Genomic DNA, 27,048 nt, shown 5'->3' on the forward strand with positions numbered 1-27,048 from the left:
TCTTTAATGCAAAAACAACCGCGCCTAATTCCAAATCAAGCGTCGTATAATTTTGTTCGTGAATCTTCAATTGTCTAGACGCATAAGCAATCACCTTCGTTCGTTGCATTAATACACAACCAAGACCTTGCTTTGATGCATCACAATAAATCACAAAATCATCATTCCCTTCAGGCAATGACAATATAGGTGCCGTAGTTAGCTTTTTCTTCAATAACTGAAACGCTTTCTCTTGTTCATCATTCCATTCAAATTTCTTCCCTTTATGCGTTAATGCAGTCAAGGGTTTTGCTATTCTGGAAAAGTCTTGGATGAACCTTCTGTAGTAACCAGCTAGTCCTAAAAACTGGCGTATGTGTTTCGGAGTTTTCGGGGTTTCCCACTTTTCAACAGTTTCTATCTTTGCCGGATCCACCTTAATACCTTCTTTGTTCACTATGTGACCGAGGAATTGAACTTCTTCCAACCAAAATGCACACTTTGAAAACTTAGCGTACAATTCTTCCTTCCTCAATACTTCTAACACCTTTCTCAAATGTTCACCGTGTTCTTGGTCATTCTTTGAGTAAATAAGTATGTCATCAATGAAAACAATGACAAACTTGTCAAGGTATGGTCCACACACTCGGTTCATAAGGTCCATGAACACAGCTGGTGCATTAGTTAAACCAAACGGCATGACCATAAACTCGTAATGACCGTAACGTGTTCTGAAAGCAGTCTTTGGAATATCATCTTCTTTCACCCGCATTTGATGATACCCTGAACGTAAGTCAATCTTTGAATAAACAGACGAGCCTTGTAGTTGATCAAATAAGTCGTCGATTCTCGGTAGTGGGTAGCGGTTCTTGATGGTAAGTTTGTTCAACTCTCGGTAGTCGATACACAACCTGAATGTACCATCTTTCTTCTTGACAAACAAAACAGGAGCTCCCCACGGTGATGTGCTTGGTCGAATGAAACCACGCTCTAAAAGTTCTTGTAATTGGCTTTGCAGTTCTTTCATCTCGCTGGGTGCGAGTCTGTAAGGCGCACGAGCTATTGGTGCAGCTCCTGGTACAAGATCTATTTGAAATTCAACGGATCGATGTGGGGGTAATCCCGGTAATTCTTTCGGAAATACATCAGGAAATTCTTTTGCGACGGGAACATCATTGATGCTCTTTTCTTCAGTTTGTACTTTCTCGACGTGTGCTAGAACAGCATAGCAACCTTTTCTTATTAGTTTTTGTGCCTTCAAATTACTAATAAGATGTAGCTTCGTGTTGCCCTTTTCTCCGTACACCATTAAGGGTTTTCCTTTTTCTCGTATAATGCGAATTGCATTTTTGTAACAAACGATCTCTGCTTTCACTTCTTTCAACCAGTCCATACCGATTATCACATCAAAACTCCCTAACTCTACTGGTATCAAATCAATCTTAAATGTTTCGCTAACCAGTTTAATTTCTCGATTCCGACATATATTATCTGCTGAAATTAATTTACCATTTGCTAATTCGAGTAAAAATTTACTATCCAAAGGCGTCAATGGACAATTAATTTAGCACAAAAATCTCTACTCATATAGCTTCTATCCGCACCCGAATCAAATAAAACGTAAGCAGATTTATTGTCAATAAGAAACGTACCCGTAACAAGCTCCGGGTCTTCTTGTACCTCTACCGCATTAATATTGAAAACTCTTTCACGGCCTTGTCCATTCGTGTTCTCCTGGTTCGGGCAATTTCTAATAATGTGGCCCGGTTTTCCACATTTATAACAAACTACATTGGCATAACTTGCTCCGACACTACTTGCTCCGCCATTACTCGTTCCGACACCATTTGTTCCTTTCGTTCTATTAACCCCTGGTCCGTAGACCTCACACTTCGCCGCGCTATGACCATTTCTTTTACACTTGTTGCAAAATTTGGTGCAGAACCCCGAGTGATTCTTTTCACACCTTTGGCATAGCTGCTTATGATTGTTGTTGTTGTTGCGGTTATTATTGTTGTTGGGATGATTGTTGTAGTTGCTGTTGTTGTTGTTGTTGTTGTTGGGCCATTTGTTGTAGTTGCGATTGATGTTGCGATTGTTGGGATAATTGTTGCGATTATTGTTGTAATTGCTGTTGTTGTTGTATTGGTGATTCTTATCACCGTTTTCCTCCCACTTTCTTTTGACTTGCTTCACATTGGCCTCTTCAGCAGTCTGTTCTTTAATTCTTTCTTCAATTTGGTTCACGAGTTTGTGAGCCATTCTACATGCCTGTTGTATGGAGGCGGGCTCGTGTGAACTTATATCTTCTTGGATTCTTTCCGGTAATCCTTTCACAAACGCGTCCATCTTCTCTTCCTCATCTTCGAATGCTCCCGGACACAATAGGCACAATTCTGTGAATCGTCTTTCGTACGTGGTAATATCAAATCCTTCGGTTCGTAACCCTCTAAGTTCTGTCTTGAGCTTATTGACCTCGGTTCTGGGACGGTACTTCTCGTTCATCAAGTGCTTGAATGCTGACCACGGTAGTGCGTACGCATCGTCTTGTCCCACTTGCTCTAGATAGGTATTCCACCATGTTAACGCAGAACCTGTGAAGGTATGCGTAGCGTACTTTACTTTGTCCTCTTCAGTACACTTACTTATGGAAAACACCGATTCGACCTTCTCGGTCCACCGTTTCAATCCGATCGGTCCTTCGGTTCCATCAAATTCCAAAGGTTTGCAGGCAGTGAATTCTTTGTAGGTGCATCCTACACGATTTCCTGTACTGCCAGATCCAAGGTTATTGTTGGTATGTAGCGCAGCCTGTACTGCGGCTATGTTTGAAGCTAGAAAAGTACGGAATTCCTCTTCATTCATATTCACGGTGTGTCGAGTAGTCGGTGCCATTTCCTTCAAAATAGTCAAATGGAACAAGTTAATCATACAGAATATTAAGAGTAGTTAATAGTATTTCGTAGCATAATATGAACTCATTTATAAAAGCTTTTTCTTCATATTAGCGTTTTATAAGTTTAAATTCGGGTAGTACCTACCCGTTAAGTTCATACTTAGTAGCTAATATACAATTCAACTACTACAATTCTATATGAAAAACTGATTATAATAATATTTCGCGTTCAAACTTTTATACAATATTTTACAAACTTACAATACCGCTTATTTTACATAAAGCATGAAATATAGCACACAATAACTTTGATACAAGATAGTTGTGAAGATAATTCTAGCTAGTACACAAGTCGTTCAGCAAAGGCAATAAAGACACGTAATTCATACGTCCAGAAACAAGTCATGCATTCTGGTTTTACTAGGACTACTTCCCATCCTTGGTCTTGTGCAACATAACCGTTATGGCCGTTGATATGACAGCGTGTTGTAACATCGTCAAAGGGACGAGAGTTACGTAATGTCCAACAGTCCCGTAATAATCTAAAAACCTCATTTCTTACCCCAATTACCGACTCCGTCACTTGTGGAAACGTTTTGTTTAATAGTTGTAGCCCGATGTTCTTGTTCTCACTTTGGTGAGAAGCGAACATTACTAATCCGTAAGCATAACATGCTTCTTTATGTTGCATGTTAGCCGCTTTTTCTAAATCACGAAGTCCAATATTCGGATATATTGAGTCAAAATAATTTCTTAACCCGTTGCGTAAAATAGCATTTGGGTTCCCCGCAATATATGCGTCAAAGTAAACACATCGTAACTTATGGGTTTCCCAATGTGATATCCCCCATCTTTCAAACGAAAGTCTCTTATAAACCAAGACATTCTTGGAACGTTCTTCGAATGTCTTACAAACTGATCTCGCCTTAAATAGTTGTGCCGAAGAATTCTGGCCGACTCTAGACAAGATTTCATCAATCATGTCTCCGGGTAGGTCTCTTAAAATATTGGGTTGTCTATCCATTTTGTGTTTTTAAACTGTAAAATAGACAAGAGTTAGATTCATAAAAAAATACTTATTAATACAAGCAATTTTTACATATATCATAAAGCATAAGAACACTATATTACATATATTACACCACACGAATACAACTATCTTATTCCGACTCGCTCGTTTCTTCTTCTTCGGTTTTGGTTCGTTTTGCCAAGTTTCTAGGGATATATGATGTTCCCCTAATACGAGCCGTCGTTGTCCACATTGGTTTAGAAAAATCTGGTGGTTTAGAGGTTCCCGGGTCATTGTTACAACTTAAGGACTTCGGGGGTTGACGATACATATAAAGTTTATCGGGGTTGGAATTAGATTTCTCTATTTTTATGCCCTTTCCCTTATTATTTTCTTTTGCCTTTTTAAATTCAGTTGGGGTAATTTCTATAACATCATCGGAATTCTCGTCGGAATCCGATTCATCGGAGAATTGGTAATCCTCCCAATATTTTGCTTCCTTGGCGGAAACACCATTGACCATAATTAACCTTGGTCGGTTGGTTGAGGATTTTCTTTTACTTAACCGTTTTATTATTTCCCCCACCGGTTCTATTTCTTCATCCGGTTCCGATTCTTCTTCCGGTTCCGATTCTTCTTCCGTTTCCGACTCTTCTTCCGGTTCCTCTTCGGGAACTTGTGAATCAGTCCACGAATCATTCCAATTTACATTTGACTCTTCATTATTATTAGGTGAGTCAATGGGACTTGTTCTAGAGGTAGACATCTATCACATAATATCAAACGCGTTAAGAGATTAATATATCACATAATATTCACATGTTAAAAATATATAGTTTCCAACAAAATTTGTTAAGCAATCATTTTTCAAGTAAACACGGTCGAAGTCCAGACTCACTAATGCATCCTAACAAACTTGATAAGACACACTAATGCAAAATTCTGGTTCTCTAAGACCAACGCTCGGATACTAACTGAAATGTCCCGTTCTTATTGATTAAAAACGTTCCATATTAATTGATTTCGTTGCGAGGTTTTGACCTCTATATGAGACGTTTTTCAAAGACTGCATTCATTTTTAAAACAAACCATAACCTTTATTTCATAGATAAAGGTTTTAAAAAGCCTTACGTAGATTATCAAATAATGATAATCTAAAATATCCTGTTTACACACGACCATTACATAATGGTTTACAATACAAATATGTTACAACAAAATAAGTTTCTTGAATGCAGTTTTTACACAATATCATACAAGCATGGACTCCAAATCTTGTCCTTATTTAAGTATGCGACAGCGGAAGCTCTTAATAATCACCTGAGAATAAACATGCTTAAAACGTCAACAAAAATGTTGGTGAGTTATAGGTTTAACCTATATATATCAAATCATAATAATAGACCACAAGATTTCATATTTCAATACACATCCCATACATAGAGATAAAAATCATTCATATGGTGAACACCTGGTAACCGACATTAACAAGATGCATATATAAGAATATCCCCATCATTCCGGGACACCCTTCGGATATGATATAAATTTCGAAGTACTAAAGCATCCGGTACTTTGGATGGGGCTTGTTGAGCCCGATAGATCTATCTTTAGGATTCGCCTCAATTAGGGTGTCTGTTCCCTAATTCTTAGATTACCAGACTTAATAAAAAGGGGCATATTCGATTTCGATAATTCAACCATAGAATGTAGTTTCACGTACTTGTGTCTATTTTGTAAATCATTTATAAAACCTGCATGTATTCTCATCCCAAAAATATTAGATTTTAAAAGTGGGACTATAACTCACTTTCACAGATTTTTACTTCGTCGGGAAGTAAGACTTGGCCACTGGTTGATTCACGAACCTATAACAATATATACATATATATCAAAGTATGTTCAAAATATATTTACAACACTTTTAATATATTTTGATGTTTTAAGTTTATTAAGTCAGCTGTCCTCGTTAGTAACCTACAACTAGTTGTCCACAGTTAGATGTACAGAAATAAATCGATAAATATTATCTTGAATCAATCCACGACCCAGTGTATACGTATCTCAGTATTGATCACAACTCAAACTATATATATTTTGGAATCAACCTCAACCCTGTATAGCTAACTCCAACATTCACATATAGAGTGTCTATGGTTGTTCCGAAATATATATAGATGTGTCGACATGATAGGTCGAAACATTGTATACGTGTCTATGGTATCTCAAGATTACATAATATACAATACAAGTTGATTAAGTTATGGTTGGAATAGATTTGTTACCAATTTTCACGTAGCTAAAATGAGAAAAATTATCCAATCTTGTTTTACCCATAACTTCTTCATTTTAAATCCGTTTTGAGTGAATCAAATTGCTATGGTTTCATATTGAACTCTATTTTATGAATCTAAACAAAAAAGTTATAGGTTTATAGTCGGAAAAATAAGTTACAAGTCGTTTTTGTAAAGGTAGTCATTTCAGTCGAAAGAACGACGTCTAGATGACCATTTTAGAAAACATACTTCCACTTTGAGTTTAACCATAATTTTTGGATATAGTTTCATGTTCATAATAAAAATCATTTTCTCAGAATAACAACTTTTAAATCAAAGTTATCATAGTTTTTAATTAACTAACCCAAAACAGCCCGCGGTGTTACTACGACGGCGTAAATTCGGTTTTACGGTGTTTTTCGTGTTTCCAGGTTTTAAATCATTAAGTTAGCATATCATATAGATATAGAACATGTGTTTAGTTGATTTTAAAAGTCAAGTTAGAAGGATTAACTTTTGTTTGCGAACAAGTTTAGAATTAACTAAACTATGTTCTAGTGATTACAAGTTTAAACCTTTGAATAAGATAGCTTTATATGTATGAATCGAATGATGTTATGAACATCATTACTACCTTAAGTTCCTTGGATAAACCTACTGGAAAAGAGAAAAATGGATCTAGCTTCAATGGATCCTTGGATGGCTCGAAGTTCTTGAAGCAAAATCATGACACGAAAACAAGTTCAAGTAAGATCATCACTTGAAATAAGATTGTTATAGTTATAGAAATTGAACCAAAGTTTGAATATGATTATTACCTTGTATTAGAATGATAACCTACTGTAAGAAACAAAGATTTCTTGAGGTTGGATGATCACCTTACAAGATTGGAAGTGAGCTAGCAAACTTGAAAGTATTCTTGATTTTATGAAACTAGAACTTTTGGAATTTATGAAGAACACTTAGAACTTGAAGATAGAACTTGAGAGAGATCAATTAGATGAAGAAAATTGAAGAATGAAAGTGTTTGTAGGTGTTTTTGGTCGTTGGTGTATGGATTAGATATAAAGGATATGTAATTTTGTTTTCATGTAAATAAGTCATGAATGATTACTCATATTTTTGTAATTTTATGAGATATTTCATGCTAGTTGCCAAATGATGGTTCCCACATGTGTTAGGTGACTCACATGGGCTGCTAAGAGCTGATCATTGGAGTGTATATACCAATAGTACATACATCTAAAAGCTGTGTATTGTACGAGTACGAATACGGGTGCATACGAGTAGAATTGTTGATGAAACTGAACGAGGATGTAATTGTAAGCATTTTTGTTAAGTAGAAGTATTTTGATAAGTGTATTGAAGTCTTTCAAAAGTGTATAAATACATATTAAAACACTACATGTATATACATTTTAACTGAGTCGTTAAGTCATCGTTAGTCGTTACATGTAAGTGTTGTTTTGAAACCTTTAGGTTAACGATCTTGTTAAATGTAGTTAACCCAATGTTTATAATATCAAATGAGATTTTAAATTATTATATTATCATGATATTATCATGTATGAATATCTCTTAATATGATATATATACATTAAATGTCTTTACAACGATAATCGTTACATATATGTCTCGTTTAAAAATCATTAAGTTAGTAGTCTTGTTTTTACATATGTAGTTCATTGTTAATATACTTAATGATATGTTTACTTATCATAGTATCATGTTAACTATATATATATCCATTATATGTCATCATATAGTTTTTACAAGTTTTAACGTTCGTGAATCACCGGTCAACTTGGGTGGTCAATTGTCTATATGAAACATATTTCAATTAATCAAGTCTTAACAAGTTTGATTGCTTAACATGTTGGAAACATTTAATCATGTAAATATCAATCTCAATTAATATATATAAACATGGAAAAGTTCGGGTCACTACATGTTAGGCCCAATAGATCTATCTTTAGGATTCGCGTCAATTAGGGTGTCTGTTCCCTAATTCTTAGATTACCAGACTTAATAAAAAGGGGCATATTCGATTTCGATAATTCAACCATAGAATGTAGTTTCACGTACTTGTGTCTATTTTGTAAATCATTTATAAAACCTGCATGTATTCTCATCCCAAAAATATTAGATTTTAAAAGTGGGACTATAACTCACTTTCACAGATTTTTACTTCGTCGGGAAGTAAGACTTGGCCACTGGTTGATTCACGAACCTATAAAAATATATACATATATATCAAAGTATGTTTAAAATATATTTACAACACTTTTAATATATTTTGATGTTTTAAGTTTATTAAGTCAGCTGTCCTCGTTAGTAACCTACAACTAGTTGTCTACAGTTAGATGTACAGAAATAAATCGATAAATATTATCTTGAATCAATCCACGACCCAGTGTATACGTATCTCAGTATTGATCACAACTCAAACTATATATATTTTGGAATCAACCTCAACCCTGTATAGTTAACTCCAACATTCACATATAGAGTGTCTATGGTTGTTCCGAAATATATATAGATGTGTCGACATGATAGGTCGAAACATTGTATACGTGTCTATGGTATCTCAAGATTACATAATATACAATACAAGTTGATTAAGTTATGGTTGGAATAGATTTGTTACCAATTTTCACGTAGCTAAAATGAGAAAAATTATCCAATCTTGTTTTACCCATAACTTCTTCATTTTAAATCCGTTTTGAGTGAATCAAATTGCAATGGTTTCATATTGAACCCTATTTTATGAATCTAAACAGAAAAGTATAGGTTTATAGTCGGAAAAATAAGTTACAAGTCATTTTTGTAAAGGTGGTCATTTCAGTCGAAAGAACGACGTCTAGATGACCATTTTAGAAAACATACTTCCACTTTGAGTTTAACCATAATTTTTGGATATAGTTTCATGTTCATAATAAAAATCATTTTCTCAGAATAACAACTTTTAAATCAAATTTTATCATAGTTTTTAATTAACTAACCCAAAACAGCCCGCGGTGTTACTACGACGGCGTAAATCCGGTTTTACGGTGTTTTTCGTGTTTTCAGGTTTTAAATCATTAAGTTAGCATATCATATAGATATATAACATGTGTTTAGTTTATTTTAAAAGTCAAGTTAGAAGGATTAACTTTTGTTTGCGAACAAGTTTAGAATTAACTAAACTATGTTCTAGTGATTACAAGTTTAAACCTTCGAATAAGATAGCTTTATATGTATGAATCGAATGATGTTATGAACATCATTACTACCTTAAGTTCCTTGGATAAACCTACTGGAAAAGAGAAAAATGGATCTAGCTTCAATGGATCCTTGGATGGCTCGAAGTTCTTGAAGCAGAATCATGACACGAAAACAAGTTCAAGTAAGATCATCACTTAAAATAAGATTGTTATAGTTATAGAAATTGAACCAAAGTTTGAATATGATTATTACCTTGTATTAGAATAATAACCTACTGTAAGAAACAAAGATTTCTTGAGGTTGGATGATCACCTTACAAGATTGGAAGTGAGCTAGCAAACTTGAAAGTATTCTTGATTTTATGAAACTAGAACTTTTGGAATTTATGAAGAACACTTAGAACTTGAAGATAGAACTTGAGAGAGATCAATTAGATGAAGAAAATTGAAGAATGAAAGTGTTTGTAGGTGTTTTTGGTCGTTGGTGTATGGATTAGATATAAAGGATATGTTATTTTGTTTTCATGTAAATAAGTCATGAATGATTACTCATATTTTTGTAATTTTATGAGATATTTCATGCTAGTTGCCAAATGATGGTTCCCACATGTGTTAGGTGACTCACATGGGCTGCTAAGAGCTGATCATTGTAGTGTATATACCAATAGTACATACATCTAAAAGCTGTGTATTGTACGAGTATGAATACGGGTGCATACGAGTAGAATTGTTGATGAAACTGAACGAGGATGTAATTGTAAGCATTTTTGTTAAGTAGAAGTATTTTGATAAGTGTATTGAAGTCTTTCAAAAGTGTATGAATACATATTAAAACACTACATGTATATACATTTTAACTGAGTCGTTAAGTCATCGTTAGTCGTTACATGTAAGTGTTGTTTTGAAACCTTTAGGTTAACGATCTTGTTAAATGTTGTTAACCCAATGTTTATAATATCAAATGAGATTTTAAATTATTATATTACCATGATATTATCAAGTATGAATATCTCTTAATATGATATATATACATTAAATGTCTTTACAACGATAATCGTTACATATATGTCTCGTTTAAAAATCATTAAGTTAGTAGTCTTGTTTTTACATATGTAGTTTATTGTTAATATACTTAATGATATGTTTACTTATCATAGTATCATGTTAACTATATATATATCCATATATATGTCATCATATAGTTTTTACAAGTTTTAACGTTCGTGAATCACCGGTCAACTTCGGTGGTCAATTGCCGATATGAAACATATTTCAATTAATCAAGTCTTAACAAGTTTGATTGCTTAACATGTTGGAAACATTTAATCATGTAAATATTAATCTCAATTAATATATATAAACATGGAAAAGTTCGGGTCACTACAGTACCTACCCGTTAAATAAATTTCGTCCCGAAATTTTAAGCTGTTGAAGGTGTTGACGAATCTTCTGGAAATAGATGCGGGTATTTCTTCTTCATCTGATCTTCACGCTCCCAGGTGAACTTGGGTCCTCTACGAGCATTCCATCGAACCTTAACAATTGGTATCTTGTTTTGCTTAAGTCTTTTAACCTCACGATCCATTATTTCGACGGGTTCTTCGATGAATTGAAGTTTTTTGTTGATTTGGATTTCATCTAACGGAATAGTGAGATCTTCTTTAGCAAAACATTTCTTCAAATTCGAGACGTGGAAAGTGTTATGTACAGCCGCGAGTTGTTGAGGTAACTCAAGTCGGTAAGCTACTGGTCCGACACGATCAATAATCTTGAATGGTCCAATATACCTTGGATTTAATTTCCCTCGTTTACCAAATCGAACAACGCCTTTCCAAGGTGCAACTTTAAGCATGACAATCTCTCCAATTTCAAATTCTATATCTTTTCTTTTAATGTCAGCGTAGCTCTTTTGTCGACTTTGGGCGGTTTTCAACCGTTGTTGAATTTGGATGATCTTCTCGGTAGTTTCTTGTATAATCTCCGGACCCGTAATCTGTCTATCCCCCACTTCACTCCAACAAATCGGAGACCTGCACTTTCTACCATAAAGTGCTTCAAACGGCGCCATCTCAATGCTTGAATGGTAGCTGTTATTGTAGGAAAATTCTGCTAACGGTAGATGTCGATCCCAACTGTTTCCGAAATCAATAACACATGCTCGTAGCATGTCTTCAAGCGTTTGTATCGTCCTTTCACTCTGACCATCAGTTTGTGGATGATAGGCAGTACTCATGTCTAGACGAGTTCCTAATGCTTGCTGTAATGTCTGCCAGAATCTTGAAATAAATCTGCCATCCCTATCAGAGATAATAGAGATTGGTATTCCATGTCTGGAGACGACTTCCTTCAAATACAGTCGTGCTAACTTCTCCATCTTGTCATCTTCTCTTATTGGCAGGAAGTGTGCTGATTTGGTGAGACGATCAACTATTACCCAAATAGTATCAAAACCACTTGCAGTCCTTGGCAATTTAGTGATGAAATCCATGGTAATGTTTTCCCATTTCCATTCCGGGATTTCGGGTTGTTGAAGTAGACCTGATGGTTTCTGATGCTCAGCTTTGACCTTAGAACACGTCAAACATTCTCCTACGTATTTAGCAACATCGGCTTTCATACCCGGCCACCAAAAATGTTTCTTGAGATCCTTGTACATCTTTCCCGTTCCAGGATGTATTGAGTATCTGGTTTTATGAGCTTCTCTAAGTACCATTTCTCTCATATCTCCAAATTTTGGTACCCAAATCCTTTCAGCCCTATACCGGGTTCCGTCTTCCCGAATATTAAGATGCTTCTCCGATCCTTTGGGTATTTCATCCTTTAAATTTCCCTCTTTTAAAACTCCTTGTTGCGCCTCCTTTATTTGAGTAGTAAGGTTATTATGAATCATTATATTCATAGATTTTACTCGAATGGGTTCTCTGTCCTTCCTGCTCAAGGCATCGGCTACCACATTTGCCTTCCCCGGGTGGTAACGAATCTCAAAGTCGTAATCATTCAATAATTCAATCCACCTACGCTGCCTCATATTCAGTTGTTTCTGATTAAATATGTGTTGAAGACTTTTGTGGTCGGTATATATAATACTTTTAACCCCATATAAGTAGTGCCTCCAAGTCTTTAATGCAAAAACAACTGCGCCTAATTCCAAATCATGCGTCGTATAATTTTGTTCGTGAATCTTCAATTGTCTAGACGCATAAGCAATCACCTTCGTTCGTTGCATTAATACACAACCGAGACCTTGCTTTGATGCATCACAATAAATCACAAAATCATCATTCCCTTCAGGCAATGACAATATAGGTGCCGTAGTTAGCTTTTTCTTCAATAACTGAAACGCTTTCTCTTGTTCATCATTCCATTCAAATTTCTTCCCTTTATGCGTTAATGCAGTCAAGGGTTTTGCTATTCTGGAAAAGTCTTGGAAGAACCTTCTGTAGTAACCAGCTAGTCCTAAAAACTGGCGTATGTGTTTCGGAGTTTTCGGGGTTTCCCACTTTTCAACAGTTTCTATCTTTGCCGGATCCACCTTAATACCTTCTTTGTTCACTATGTGACCGAGGAATTGAACTTCTTCCAACCAAAATGCACACTTTGAAAACTTAGCGTACAATTCTTCCTTCCTCAATACTTCTAACACCTTTCTCAAAATTTGCATAACTATATATGTTCACCATGTTCTTGGTCATTCTTTGAGTAAATAAGTATGTCATCAATGAAAACAATGACAAACTTGTCAAGGTATGGTCCACACACTCGGTTCATAAGGTCCATGAACACAGCTGGTGCATTAGTTAAACCAAATGGCATGACCATAAACTCGTAATGACCGTAACGTGTTCTGAAAGCAGTCTTTGGAATATCATCTTCTTTCACCCGCATTTGATGATACCCGGAACGTAAGTCAATCTTTGAATAAACAGACGAGCCTTGTAGTTGATCAAATAAGTCGTCGATTCTCGGTAGTGGGTAGCGGTTCTTGATGGTAAGTTTGTTCAACTCTCGGTAGACGATACACAATCTGAATGTACCATCTTTCTTCTTGACAAACAAAACAGGAGCTCCCCACGGTGATGTGCTTGGTCGAATGAAACCACGCTCTAAAAGTTATTGTAATTGGCTTTGCAGTTCTTTCATCTCGCTGGGTGCGAGTCTGTAAGGAGCACGAGCTATTGGTGCAGCTCCTGGTACAAGATCTATTTGAAATTCAACGGATCGATGTGGGGGTAATCCCGGTAATTCTTTCGGAAATACATCGGGAAATTCTTTTGTAATGGGAACATCATTGATGCTCTTTTCTTCAGTTTGTACTTTCTCGACGTGTGCTAGAACAGCATAGCAACCTTTTCTTATTAGTTTTTGTGCCTTCAAATTACTAATAAGATGTAGCTTCGTGTTGCCCTTTTCTCCGTACACCATTAAGGGTTTTCCTTTTTCTCGTATAATGCGAATTGCATTTTTGTAACAAACGATCTCTGCTTTCACTTCTTTCAACCAGTCCATACCGATTATCACATCAAAACTCCCTAACTCTACTGGTATCAAATCAATCTTAAATGTTTCGCTAACCAGTTTAATTTCTCGATTCCGACATATATTATCTGCTGAAATTAATTTACCATTTGCTAATTCGAGTAAACATTTGCTATCCAAAGGCGTCAATGGACAACTTAATTTAGCATAAAAATCTCTACTCATATAGCTTCTATCCGCACCCGAATCAAATAAAACGTAAGCAGATTTATTGTCAATAAGAAACGTACCCGTAACAAGCTCCAGGTCTTCTTGTGCCTCTACCGCATTAATATTGAAAACTCTTCCGCGGCCTTGTCCATTCGTGTTCTCCTGGTTCGGGCAATTTCTAATAATGTGGCCCGGTTTTCCACATTTATAACAAACTACATTGGCATAACTTGCTCCGACACTACTTGCTCCGCCATTACTCGTTCCGACACCATTTATTCCTTTCGTTCTATTAACCCCTGGTCCGTAGACCTCACACTTCGCCGCGCTATGACCATTTCTTTTACACTTGTTGCAAAATTTGGTGCAGAACCCCGAGTGATACTTTTCACACCTTTGGCATAGCTGCTTCTGATTGTTGTTGTTATTGCGGTTATTATTGTTGTTGGGATGATTGTTGTAGTTGCTGTTGTTGTTGTTGTTGTTGTTGTTGTTGGCCCGTTTGTTGTAGTTGCGATTGATGTTGCGATTGTTGGGATAATTGCTGCGATTATTGTTGTAATTACTGTTGTTGTTGTATTGGTGATTCTTATCACCGTTTTCCTCCCACTTTCTTTTGACTTGCTTCACATTGGCCTCTTCAGCAGTCTGTTCTTTAATTCTTTCTTCAATCTGGTTCACTAGTTTGTGAGCCATTCTACATGCCTGTTGTATGGAGGCGGGCTCGTGTGAACTTATATCTTCTTGGATTCTTTCCGGTAATCCTTTCACAAACGCGTCGATCTTCTCTTCCTCATCTTCGAATGCTCCCGGACACAATAGGCACAATTCTGTGAATCGTCTTTCGTACGTGGTAATATCAAATCCATGGGTTCGTAACCCTCTAAGTTCTGTGTTGAGCTTATTGACCTCGGTTCTGGGACGGTACTTCTCGTTCATCAAGTGCTTGAATGCTTACCACGGTAGTGCGTACGCATCGTCTTGTCCCACTTGCTCTAGATAGGTATTCCACCATGTTAACGCAGAACCTGTGAAGGTACACGTAGCGTACTTCACTTTGTCCTCTTCAGTACACTTACTTATGGCAAACACCAATTCGACCTTCTCGGTCCACCGTTTCAATCCGATCGGTCCTTCGGTACCATCAAATTCCAAAGGTTTGCAGGCAGTAAATTCTTTGGAGGTGCATCCTACACGATTTCCTGTACTGCTAGATCCAAGGTTATTGTTGGTATGTAGCGCAGCCTGTACTGCGGCTATGTTTGAAGCTAGAAAAGTACGGAATTCCTCTTCATTCATATTCACGGTGTGTCGAGTAGTCGGTGCCATTTCCTTCAAAATAGTCAAATGGAACAAGTTAATCATACAGAATATTAAGAGTAGTTAATAGTATTTCGTAGCATAATATGAACTCATTTATAAAAGCTTTTTCTTCATATTAGCGTTTTATAAGTTTAAATTCGGGTAGTACCTACCCGTTAAGTTCATACTTAGTAGCTAATATACAATTCAACTACTACAATTCTATATGAAAAACTGATTATAATAATATTTCACGTTCAAACTTTTACACAATATTTTACAAACTTACAATACTGCTTATTTTACATATAGCATGAAATATAGCACACAATAAATTTGATACAAGATGGTTGTGAAGATAATTCTAGCTAGTACACGAGTCGTTCAGCAAAGGCAATAAAGACACGTAATTCATCCGTCCAGAAACAAGTCATGCATTCTGGTTTTACTAGGATTACTTCCCATCCTTGGTCTTGTGGAACATAACCGTTATGGCCGTTGATAAGATAGCGTGTTGTAACGTCGTCAAAGGGGCGAGGGTTACGTAATGTCTAACAGTCCCGTAACAATCTAAAAACCTCATTTCTTACCCCAATTACCGACTCCGTCACTTGTGGGAACGTTTTGTTTAATAGTTGTAGCCCGATGTTCTTGTTCTCACTTTGGTGAGAAGCGAACATTACTAATCCGTAAGCATAACATGCTTCTTTATGTTGCATGTTAGCCGCTTTTTCTAAATCACGAAGTCCAATATTCGGATATATTGAGTCAAAATAATTTCTTAACCCATTGCGTAAAATAGCATTTGGGTTCCCCGCAATATATGCGTCAAAGTAAACACATCGTAACTTATGGATTTCCCAATGTGATATCTCCCATCTTTCGAACGAAATCCTTTTATAAACCAAGGCATTCTTGGAACGTTCTTCGAATGTCTTACAAACTGATCTCGCCTTAAATAGTTGTGCCGAAGAATTCTGACCGACTCTAGACAAGATTTCATCAATCATGTCTCCGGGTAGGTCTCTTAAAATATTGGGTTGTCTATCCATTTTGTGTTTTTATACTGTAAAATTGACAAGAGTTAGATTCATAAAAAAATACTTATTAATACAAGCAATTTTTACATATATCATAAAGCATAAGCACACTATATTACATATATTACACCACACGAATACAACTATCTTATTCCGACTCACTTGTTTCTTCTTCTTCGGTTTTGGTTCGTTTTACCAAGTTTCTAGGGATATATGATGTTCCCCTAATACGAGCCGTCGTAATCCACATTGGTTTAGAAAAACCTGGTGGTTTAGAGGTTCCCGGGTCATTGTTACAACTTAAGGACTTCGGGGGTTGACGATACATATAAAGTTCATCGGGGTTGGAATTAGATTTCTCTATTTTTATGCCCTTTCCCTTATTTTCTTTTGCCTTTTTAAATTCAGTTGGGGTAATTTCTATAACATCATCGGAATTCTCGTCGGAATCCGATTCATCGGAGAATTGGTAATCCTCCCAATATTTTGCTTCCTTGGCGGAAACACCATTGACCATAATTAACCTTGGTCGGTTGGTTGAAGATTTTCTTTTACTTAACCGTTTTATTATTTCCCCCACCGGTTCTATTTCTTCATCCGGTTCCGATTCTTCTTCCGGTTCCGATTCTTCTTCCGGTTCCGACTCTTCTTCCGGTTCCTCTTCGGGAACTTGTGAATCAGTCCACGAATCATTCCAATTTACATTTGACTCTTCATTATTATTAGGTGAGTCAATGGGACTTGTTCTAGAGGTAGACATCTATCACATAATATCAAACGCGTTAAGAGATTAATATATCACATAATATTCACATGTTAAAAATATATAGTTTCCAACAAAATTTGTTAAGCAATCATTTTTCAAGTAAACACAGTCGAAGTCCAGACTCACTAATGCATCCTAACAAACTCGATAAGACACACTAATGCAAAATTCTGGTTCTCTAAGACCAACGCTCGGATACCAACTGAAATGTCCCGTTCTTATTGATTAAAAACGTTCCATATTAATTGATTTCGTTGCGAGGTTTTGACCTCTATATGAGACGTTTTTCAAAGACTGCATTCATTTTAAAACAAACCATAACCTTTATTTCATCAATAAAGGTTTAAAAAGCTTTACGTAGATTATCAAATAATGATAATCTAAATTATCCTGTTTACACACGACCATTACATAATGGTTTACAATACAAATATGTTACAACAAAATAAGTTTCTTGAATGCAGTTTTTACACAATATCATACAAGCATGGACTCCAAATCTCGTCCTTATTTAAGTATGCGACAGCGGAAGCTCTTAATAATCACCTGAGAATAAACATGCTTAAAACGTCAACAAAAATGTTGGTGAGTTATAGGTTTAACCTATATATATCAGATCATAATAATAGACCACAAGATTTCATATTTCAATACACATCCCATACATAGAGATAAAAATCATTCATATGGTGAACACCTGGTAACCGACATTAACAAGATGCATATATAAGAATATCCCCATCATTCCGGGACACCCTTCGGATATGATATAAATTTCGAAGTACTAAAGCATCCGGTACTTTGGATGGGGTTTGTTAGGCCCAATAGATCTATCTTTAGGATTCGCGTCAATTAGGGTGTCTGTTCCCTAATTCTTAGATTACCAGACTTAATAAAAAGGGGCATATTCGATTTCGATAATTCAACCATAGAATGTAGTTTCACGTACTTGTGTCTATTTTGTAAATCATTTATAAAACCTGCATGTATTCTCATCCCAAAAATATTAGATTTTAAAAGTGGGACTATAACTCACTTTCACAGATTTTTACTTCGTCGGGAAGTAAGACTTGGCCACTGGTTGATTCACGAACCTATAACAATATATACATATATATCAAAGTATGTTTAAAATATATTTACAACACTTTTAATATATTTTGATGTTTTAAGTTTATTAAGTCAGCTGTCCTCGTTAGTAACCTACAACTAGTTGTCCACAGTTAGATGTACAGAAATAAATCGATAAATATTATCTTGAATCAATCCACGACCCAGTGTATACGTATCTCAGTATTGATCACAACTCAAACTATATATATTTTGGAATCAACCTCAACCCTGTATAGCTAACTCCAACATTCACATATAGAGTGTCTATGGTTGTTCCGAAATATATATAGATGTGTCGACATGATAGGTCGAAACATTGTATACGTGTCTATGGTATCTCAAGATTACATAATATACAATACAAGTTGATTAAGTTATGGTTGGAATAGATTTGTTACCAATTTTCACGTAGCTAAAATGAGAAAAATTATCCAATCTTGTTTTACCCATAACTTCTTCATTTTAAATCCGTTTTCAGTGAATCAAATTGCTATGGTTTCATATTGAACCCTATTTTATGAATCTAAACAGAAAAAGTATAGGTTTATAGTCGGAAAAATAAGTTACAAGTCGTTTTTGTAAAGGTAGTCATTTCAGTCGAAAGAACGACGTCTAGATGACCATTTTAGAAAACATACTTCCACTTTGAGTTTAACCATAATTTTTGGATATAGTTTCATGTTCATAATAAAAATCATTTTCTCAGAATAACAACTTTTAAATCAAAGTTTATCATAGTTTTTAATTAACTAACCCAAAACAGCCCGCGGTGTTACTACGACGGCGTAAATCCGGTTTTACGGTGTTTTTCGTGTTTTCAGGTTTTAAATCATTAAGTTAGCATATCATATAGATATAGAACATGTGTTTAGTTTATTTTAAAAGTCAAGTTCGAAGGATTAACTTTTGTTTGCGAACAAGTTTAGAATTAACTAAACTATGTTCTAGTGATTACAAGTTTAAACCTTCGAATAAGATAGCTTTATATGTATGAATCGAATGATGTTATGAACATCATTACTACCTTAAGTTCCTTGGATAAACCTACTGGAAAAGAGAAAAATGGATCTAGCTTCAATGGATCCTTGGATGGCTCGAAGTTCTTGAAGCAGAATCATGACACGAAAACAAGTTCAAGTAAGATCATCACTTAAAATAAGATTGTTATAGTTATAGAAATTGAACCAAATTTTGAATATGATTATTACCTTGTATTAGAATGATAACCTACTGTAAGAAACAAAGATTTCTTGAGGTTGGATGATCACCTTACAAGATTGGAAGTGAGCTAGCAAACTTGAAAGTATTCTTGATTTTATGAAACTAGAACTTTTGGAATTTATGAAGAACACTTAGAACTTGAAGATAGAACTTGAGAGAGATCAATTAGATGAATAAAATTGAAGAATGAAAGTGTTTTTAGGTGTTTTTGGTCGTTGGTGTATGGATTAGATATAAAGGATATGTTATTTTGTTTTCATGTAAATAAGTCATGAATGATTACTCATATTTTTGTAATTTTATGAGATATTTCATGCTAGTTGCCAAATGATGGTTCCCACATGTGTTAGGTGACTCACATGGGCTGCTAAGAGCTGATCATTGGAGTGTATATACCAATAGTACATACATCTAAAAGCTGTGTATTGTACGAGTACGAATACGGGTGCATACGAGTAGAATTGTTGATGAAACTGAACGAGGATGTAATTGTAAGCATTTTTGTTAAGTAGAAGTATTTTGATAAGTGTATTGAAGTCTTTCAAAAGTGTATAAATACATATTAAAACACTACATGTATATACATTTTAACTGAGTCGTTAAGTCATCGTTAGTCGTTACATGTAAGTGTTGTTTTGAAACCTTTAGGTTAACGATCTTGTTAAATGTTGTTAACCCAATGTTTATAATATCAAATGAGATTTTAAATTATTATATTACCATGATATTATCATGTATGAATATCTCTTAATATGATATATATACATTAAATGTCTTTACAACGATAATCGTTACATATATGTCTCGTTTAAAAATCATTTAGTTAGTAGTCTTGTTTTTACATATGTAGTTTATTGTTAATATACTTAATGATATGTTTACTTATCATAGTATCATGTTAACTATATATATATCCATATATATGTCATCATATAGTTTTTACAAGTTTTAACGTTCGTGAATCACCGGTCAACTTCGGTGGTCAATTGCCGATATGAAACATATTTCAATTAATCAAGTCTTAACAAGTTTGATTGCTTAACATGTTGGAAACATTTAATCATGTAAATATTAATCTCAATTAATATATATAAACATGGAAAAGTTCGGGTCACTACACCCGTCACCACTTTTCCATTCCTTATTCATCATGGAAAATCATCGAAAAATCATATCATCACCTTCGAAGACTATAGATATGAGTCTGTTTCGAATCAAAAACAACCACACAAATAGGTGATTACAGCTGCACTCGTTTTATATTTTTTTTTTACTATTCGAGATCATCTCAAAATCAAAACCCACTTATTGTAGCGACCCCGACAAATCGTCAAGTGACGGCGTCGTCTACGTATGGTCCCATTACATGGTTATAAGTATTTATAACAAAGTTTGACCGAAAATATGTCGCATACATTTCATAAAGGATGTTTCAATGTTTACAAAAGTAATTCCCAAGACAAGTACATAACAAAAGTTATTGTTCATATGAAACACGTGCGACATAGTTTAAAATAGCCAAAAAGACGCTCCACGTATGCAAGTATACTCGACATCCAATGCAAGTATCAAAAAGTATGTGCGGAAGCATGTATCACCTAAGTTCAAGGACCTGAGAAAAACATAGAAAATCTGTCAACGAAAACGTTGGTGAAATCATAGGTTTAAATAAGTAAATGAGTAAAAGCAAGCTGAACCACAAGAGTTGCAATATTGATAAAGTCATAGTACATTCTAAAAGTTAATATTCACGAGCACCCAATTATCAAAGCTTAACATTCCGTCCGTTGAATACCCCATAAATTAGTGCTAGAACAACATTGTTTCCCGAAAATATATTTCATCCGTAGACGGTAGCGAACCGTCAAAGATGAGGGTTGTCAACCCATATGGCCATATAACATAAGTTCTCGCTTACACCATCTGATGTAACTAATGATAATCGGATTGAGGATTTTCGTTCTAAACTCGTATGTAGAATGTTTGTTTTCCCGTTCTTGTGTTCACTTAGTTCAAAAGAATCGTTTATGTTTTCTCATCCAAAAGTAAATTTAAAAGAGTAAAAGTGGGACTATGATCTCACCTTGTATGCACGAACCAAAAAGTACTTCGACAAGTAACGTGTGCAAAGAACAATGCTAGTCTTGACCTAAACAAATAGGTTGTATCAATAACGATAGTCACGAAGGGTAAAGATGTTCAATTAGTCCTATGGCTCGTTACGACTCGATTATATTAGCATGTGAATCAACTAGTCAAGTTTCATGCAAGATACAAGTAAATAATCATGTTAGAAAGGTTGTATAAGTATTTGGTTAAGTTTGACAAAAAGTCAAACTTGGTCGGGTCAAAGTCAACGGAAAAGTCAACATGGTCGGGTCGGGTCTCGGACAAATTTTCTATGCTAGTTATTCATATATAAGCATGTTAAAACAAATTGCACGTGAATTTGAGGTCTAGAACATGCCAAACATTTTTCGTCAAAAGACTAAGCGAACAGCCAGTTTTAGGCCATTAGGACGGCGTCCCAGATGACTGGACGGCGTCCTATATTGAAGAGTGGGACGGCGTCCTGAGTACCTAGACGGCGTCCAGGTATTAGAAGTGGGACGGCGTCCTGAGTTTCTGGACGGCGTCCTGGTTGGTTTCCAGGCCCTGTTTGCTGCAACTCTAAGTGCACGAACCAACAATCAAACCAACCCAAATTACAAACCGCAAACAATTAGAACATGTATTTTATATCACCGGAAAGGTAATTTGACGAGGAAAACACCTAGACACATTTCATCAAGTAATTCAACACTTACACACCCCAAAACCGCATTTAAACGTCCATAATCAAAGTTCAAGTTCCAAATATGCATTTCATGATTCGGGCAACCGTTTTACATGTATGATATGCCGTTTCGAAGGTGATCAAACACACATTGCAACAAAACACTTAACAACAATATCTCATAGCATTTGACGCATCAAAAGTTCATGTAAAGCTTATCAAACCCTAATCCAAGTTCACAAAATCACTAATCATGTTCTTGGAGTTTCCTTAATCAACCTATACATCAAAACGAAGCTAATGATACTAGTAACACTTTTAAAACATGCACTTTAACAATCTAACAACATTTGATCATCCAAAATCAAGGATTTAGCAAGTAATTTTCATATTGAACTAGTTACACCAAAAACATCGAATCGAGCATACAAATTACATACACGACATCACAATGAGCCATAGACGCTAATTAACAACTTTATAAGTCAAGAACATGAATTTAAAGAAATCTAGTGTTTTAGAAATGTTACCCAAATGAGGTGAAGTTGGTACCAAAACGAAGAGGAAGTTGCAAGGAGCTCAAATATGTAATTTGTTTTGCAAAATACCCGCTAGATCATAAATGGATGATGAATCTTTGTGTTTGAATGTTGAGAGGATTTGAAAGTAGTAAAAAGAGGAAGAGGAGGTGAAATGAATGGATGAAAAGGGGTTGACTCTTTGACCTAGTCAAATGTTTCAACCTTTGGCAAGTTTGGTCCCTCAACTTTAAACCGGGTGCGGGAATTACCTAAACGAGATAATTCAACGCATAATAACGGGATGTGTTATAAACATATAACGGAACTTAAATAGTTAAACGGAAAAGTAAACGGAAAAGGCGGGATGTTACATTACCTACACCTTAAAAGAAATTTCGTCCCGAAATTTAGGTAGGCGTAGTAGTCGTTGTTTCTTCCTCGGAATCTGACGTTTCCGGAACCGGGAATAGATGAGGGTGTTTCTTTCGCATTTGATCTTCTCTTTCCCAAGTAAACTCGGGTCCCCTTTTGGCGTTCCAACGGACCTTGACAATCGGGATCCGGCTTTGTTTCAATTCCTTCTCGACGTAGTCCACAATTTCAACCGGTTCCTCCACAAAATGAAGTTTGTCATTAATAGTAAGTTCCTTGAGAGGAACGACGATATCGGGCTCGGCAAGACATTTCTTCAAGTTAGATACATGAAAAGTAGGATGGACGGAGCTTAGTTGAGGCGGAAGATCCAAACGATACGCAACGGTTACAACACGTTCTAAGATTTCGAAAGGACCAACGTACCGCGGATTTATTTTCCCACGTTTCCCAAAACGGATGACACCTTTCCAAGGTGCGACTTTTAACTTGACGCGGTCACCGACTTGAAATTCGAGGTCTTTGCGTCTTTTGTCGGTATAGCATTTTTGACGACTCCGGGCCGTCCGAAGCCTATCTCGGATTTGAAGAATCTTCTCGGTGGTTTCGTGAATGAGGTCGGGCCCGGAAATTTGCACGTCACCCACTTCGGCCCAACAAAGAGGAGAGCGACATTTTCGACCATATAACGCTTCAAAAGGTGCGGCCTTAATACTCGCGTGATAACTATTATTGTAAGAGAATTCGGCGAGAGGTAAGTGATTGTCCCAAGCTTTTCCAAAATCAACAACGCAGGCTCGTAACATATCCTCTAAGGTTTGTATTGTACGTTCACTTTGCCCATCGGTTTGGGGATGATATGCGGTGCTCATGTCTAAACACGTTCCCAACGCTTCTTGTAACGTACGCCAAAATCTAGAAACGAAACGACCATCTCGGTCGGAGATAATCGATAAAGGTACACCGTGTCGGGCTACAATCTCCTTAATGTATAGTCGTGCAAGTTTCTCCATTTTGTCGGTCTCTTTCATGGCGAGAAAGTGCGCGGATTTGGTGAGGCGATCGACAATGACCCAAATAGTATCATAACCGCCCGACGTTTTTGGTAGTTTGGTGATAAAATCCATCGTGATCCTTTCCCACTTCCATTGCGGGATCTCGGATTGTTGAAGTAACCCGGACGGTCTTTGGTGTTCGGCTTTGACTTTAGCGCAAGTCAAACATTTGGCAACGTAAGTAGCGACTTCCTTTTTGATGTTCGGCCACCAATATCATTCTTTAAGGTCGTGGTACATCTTATTGGCGCCGGGATGAATCGAGTATCGCGATTTGTGGGCTTCGTCTAGGATGAGGTTTCGTAAGTCGCCATATCTAGGCACCCAAATTCTTCCGGCGTTATATCGAAGTCCGGTCTCCTTAACTTCGAATCGGGAGACGAGAATGTTTAAAAGTTCACGCCCGATGTGGTTGTCTTTAAGAGCCTCCTCTTGAGCTACCCGAATTTGGCTATTAAGGTTGGAGTGGATGGTGATGTTTAATGCTCGGACGCGAAGAGGTACCGTTCTTTCCTTTCGACTTAAGGCATCGGCCACTACATTTGCCTTCCCGGGGTGGTAACGAAGCTCGCAATTATAATCGTTCAAGGTTTCAATCCACCTTCGTTGTCTCATGTTTAGTTGCTTTTGATCGAAGATGTGTTGGAGACTTTTGTGATCGGTAAATATAGTACTTTTGGTACCAAGAAGATGATGTCTCCATAACTTAAGTGCAAAGATGACGGCACCGAGTTCAAGATCATGTGTCGTGTAGTTTCGTTCGTGGACTTTGAGTTGTCGAGAGGCATAAGCAATGACTTTCTTTCGTTGCATTAATACGCATCCATAACCGTTTTTCGAGGCATCACAATATACAACAAAATCATCATTGCCTTCGGGAAGTGACAAGATAGGAGCGGTGGTTAGCTTAGTTTTCAAGATTTGAAAAGCGGTTTCTTGTTCGGATGTCCAAACGAATTTTCGTTCCTTGTGTGTTAACGCGGTTAAAGGACGAGCGATTAGGGAGAAATCCTTGATGAATTTATGATAGTATCCGGCGAGACCCAAGAATTGACGAATTTGAGTAGGAGTAGTAGGAGTCTCCCATTTACTAATGGCTTCGATTTTTGCGGGATCGACTTTAATGCCTTGATCACTTACAACATGACCAAGAAATTGAACTTCCTTTAACCAAAATTCACACTTGGAGAACTTGGCATATAGTTGCTCTTTTCTCAAGAGCTCGAGCACGAGTCGGAGATGTTCTTTGTGTTCCTCTTCGTTTTTAGAATAGATCAAAATATCATCGATGAACACGATAACGAATTTGTCGAGGTAAGGTTTGCACACGCGGTTCATGAGATCCATGAACACCGCCGGTGCGTTAGTGAGACCGAAAGGCATGACAAGGAATTCATAACTACCATAACGAGTCCGGAAAGCGGTTTTGGAGACATCTTCCCCTTTAACCCTTAGTTGATGATAACCCGAACGGAGATCGATTTTTGAGTATACACGAGAACCTTGTAGTTGATCAAAAAGGTCATCAATGCGAGGAAGAGGATATCGGTTCTTAACCGTCAATTTGTTTAGGTCACGATAATCAATGCACATTCGTAGGGATCCGTCTTTCTTCTTGACGAACAAAATCGGAGCGCCCCATGGTGAATGGCTAGGTTGAATGAAACCACGGTCAAGTAACTCTTGGATTTGACTTTGTAATTCTTGTAATTCGGATGGAGCGAGTCTATACGGTGCACGCGCTACGGGTGCGGCTCCTGGAATAAGATCGATTTGAAATTCAACTGGTCGATGAGGTGGAAGACCCGGTAATTCGTCGGGAAATACATCGGAAAAGTCACTAACAATTGGCACATCTTCGATACGCTTTTCATCGGCCTCGACTTTCTTAACGTGAGCAAGAATCGCGAAACAACCCTTGCGAAGTAGCTTTCGAACTTTAAGGCACGAAACGAGATTGAGTCCGGTGCAATTTTTGTCGCCATAGACAATCAATGGTTCACCATTCTCGATAGGAATTCGGATTGCGTGAAGATCGCAAAGAATGTGAGATTTATTTTTGACCATCCAATTCATACCGATTATTACATCAAAACTCCCTAATTCCATGGGTATCAAGTCAATTTCAAATTCCTTACCCAAAATGTTCAAAGTACACCCCCGGTAATATGTGTCGGCACTTAAGAGTTTTCCGTCGGCCACTTCGATGGAATAAGTAGTATCTAAAGGGTGTGGTGGAGTGCAAAGGGTAGGAGCCAAAGTCTTAGACACAAAACATTTATCGGCACCCGAATCGAATAAGCAAGTAACATAAGAGTTGTTGAGAAGAAACGTACCCGTGACTAGTTCATTGTCATCTTGGGCTTCCTCGGTGTTGATGTTAAAGGCTCGGCCTCGGTTGTTGGGGTTGGCTTTCTTCTTCGGGCATTCGTTCTTATAATGGCCCGTTTGGCCACATTCATAACAAGTGACCGTCCTTGGAGGATTGGGCCCCTTTCGAGCGACAGGGGCGGTGCTTGTGCAATTGTTGGCCCTATGACCAACTCCTTGGCAACGGTGACAAATTAGCTTATTACATTCGCCGTAATGATGTTTGTGGCACTTGTTGCACAAAGGTAAGTTTCCGACATAACCCTTCTTGCCGTCGTTGTTGAAGGGCTTTTTGGTGAAGGTGTTGTTGTTGTAGTTAGTTGATGGAGTGGCTTCCCATTTCCTTTTGTTGCCACCCGACTTGTCCTCGGCCTTAGGAGCCGGTACTACGATTTCGTCAACCGTTTCAATTAATTAGCGAGCCAAGTTCATAGCGGCTTGATGAGTAGTGGGTTTGGATGAC

Source organism: Rutidosis leptorrhynchoides, chromosome 1 (genome assembly GCF_046630445.1).
Source record: "Rutidosis leptorrhynchoides isolate AG116_Rl617_1_P2 chromosome 1, CSIRO_AGI_Rlap_v1, whole genome shotgun sequence".
Classification (NCBI taxonomy): Eukaryota; Viridiplantae; Streptophyta; class Magnoliopsida; order Asterales; family Asteraceae; genus Rutidosis; species Rutidosis leptorrhynchoides.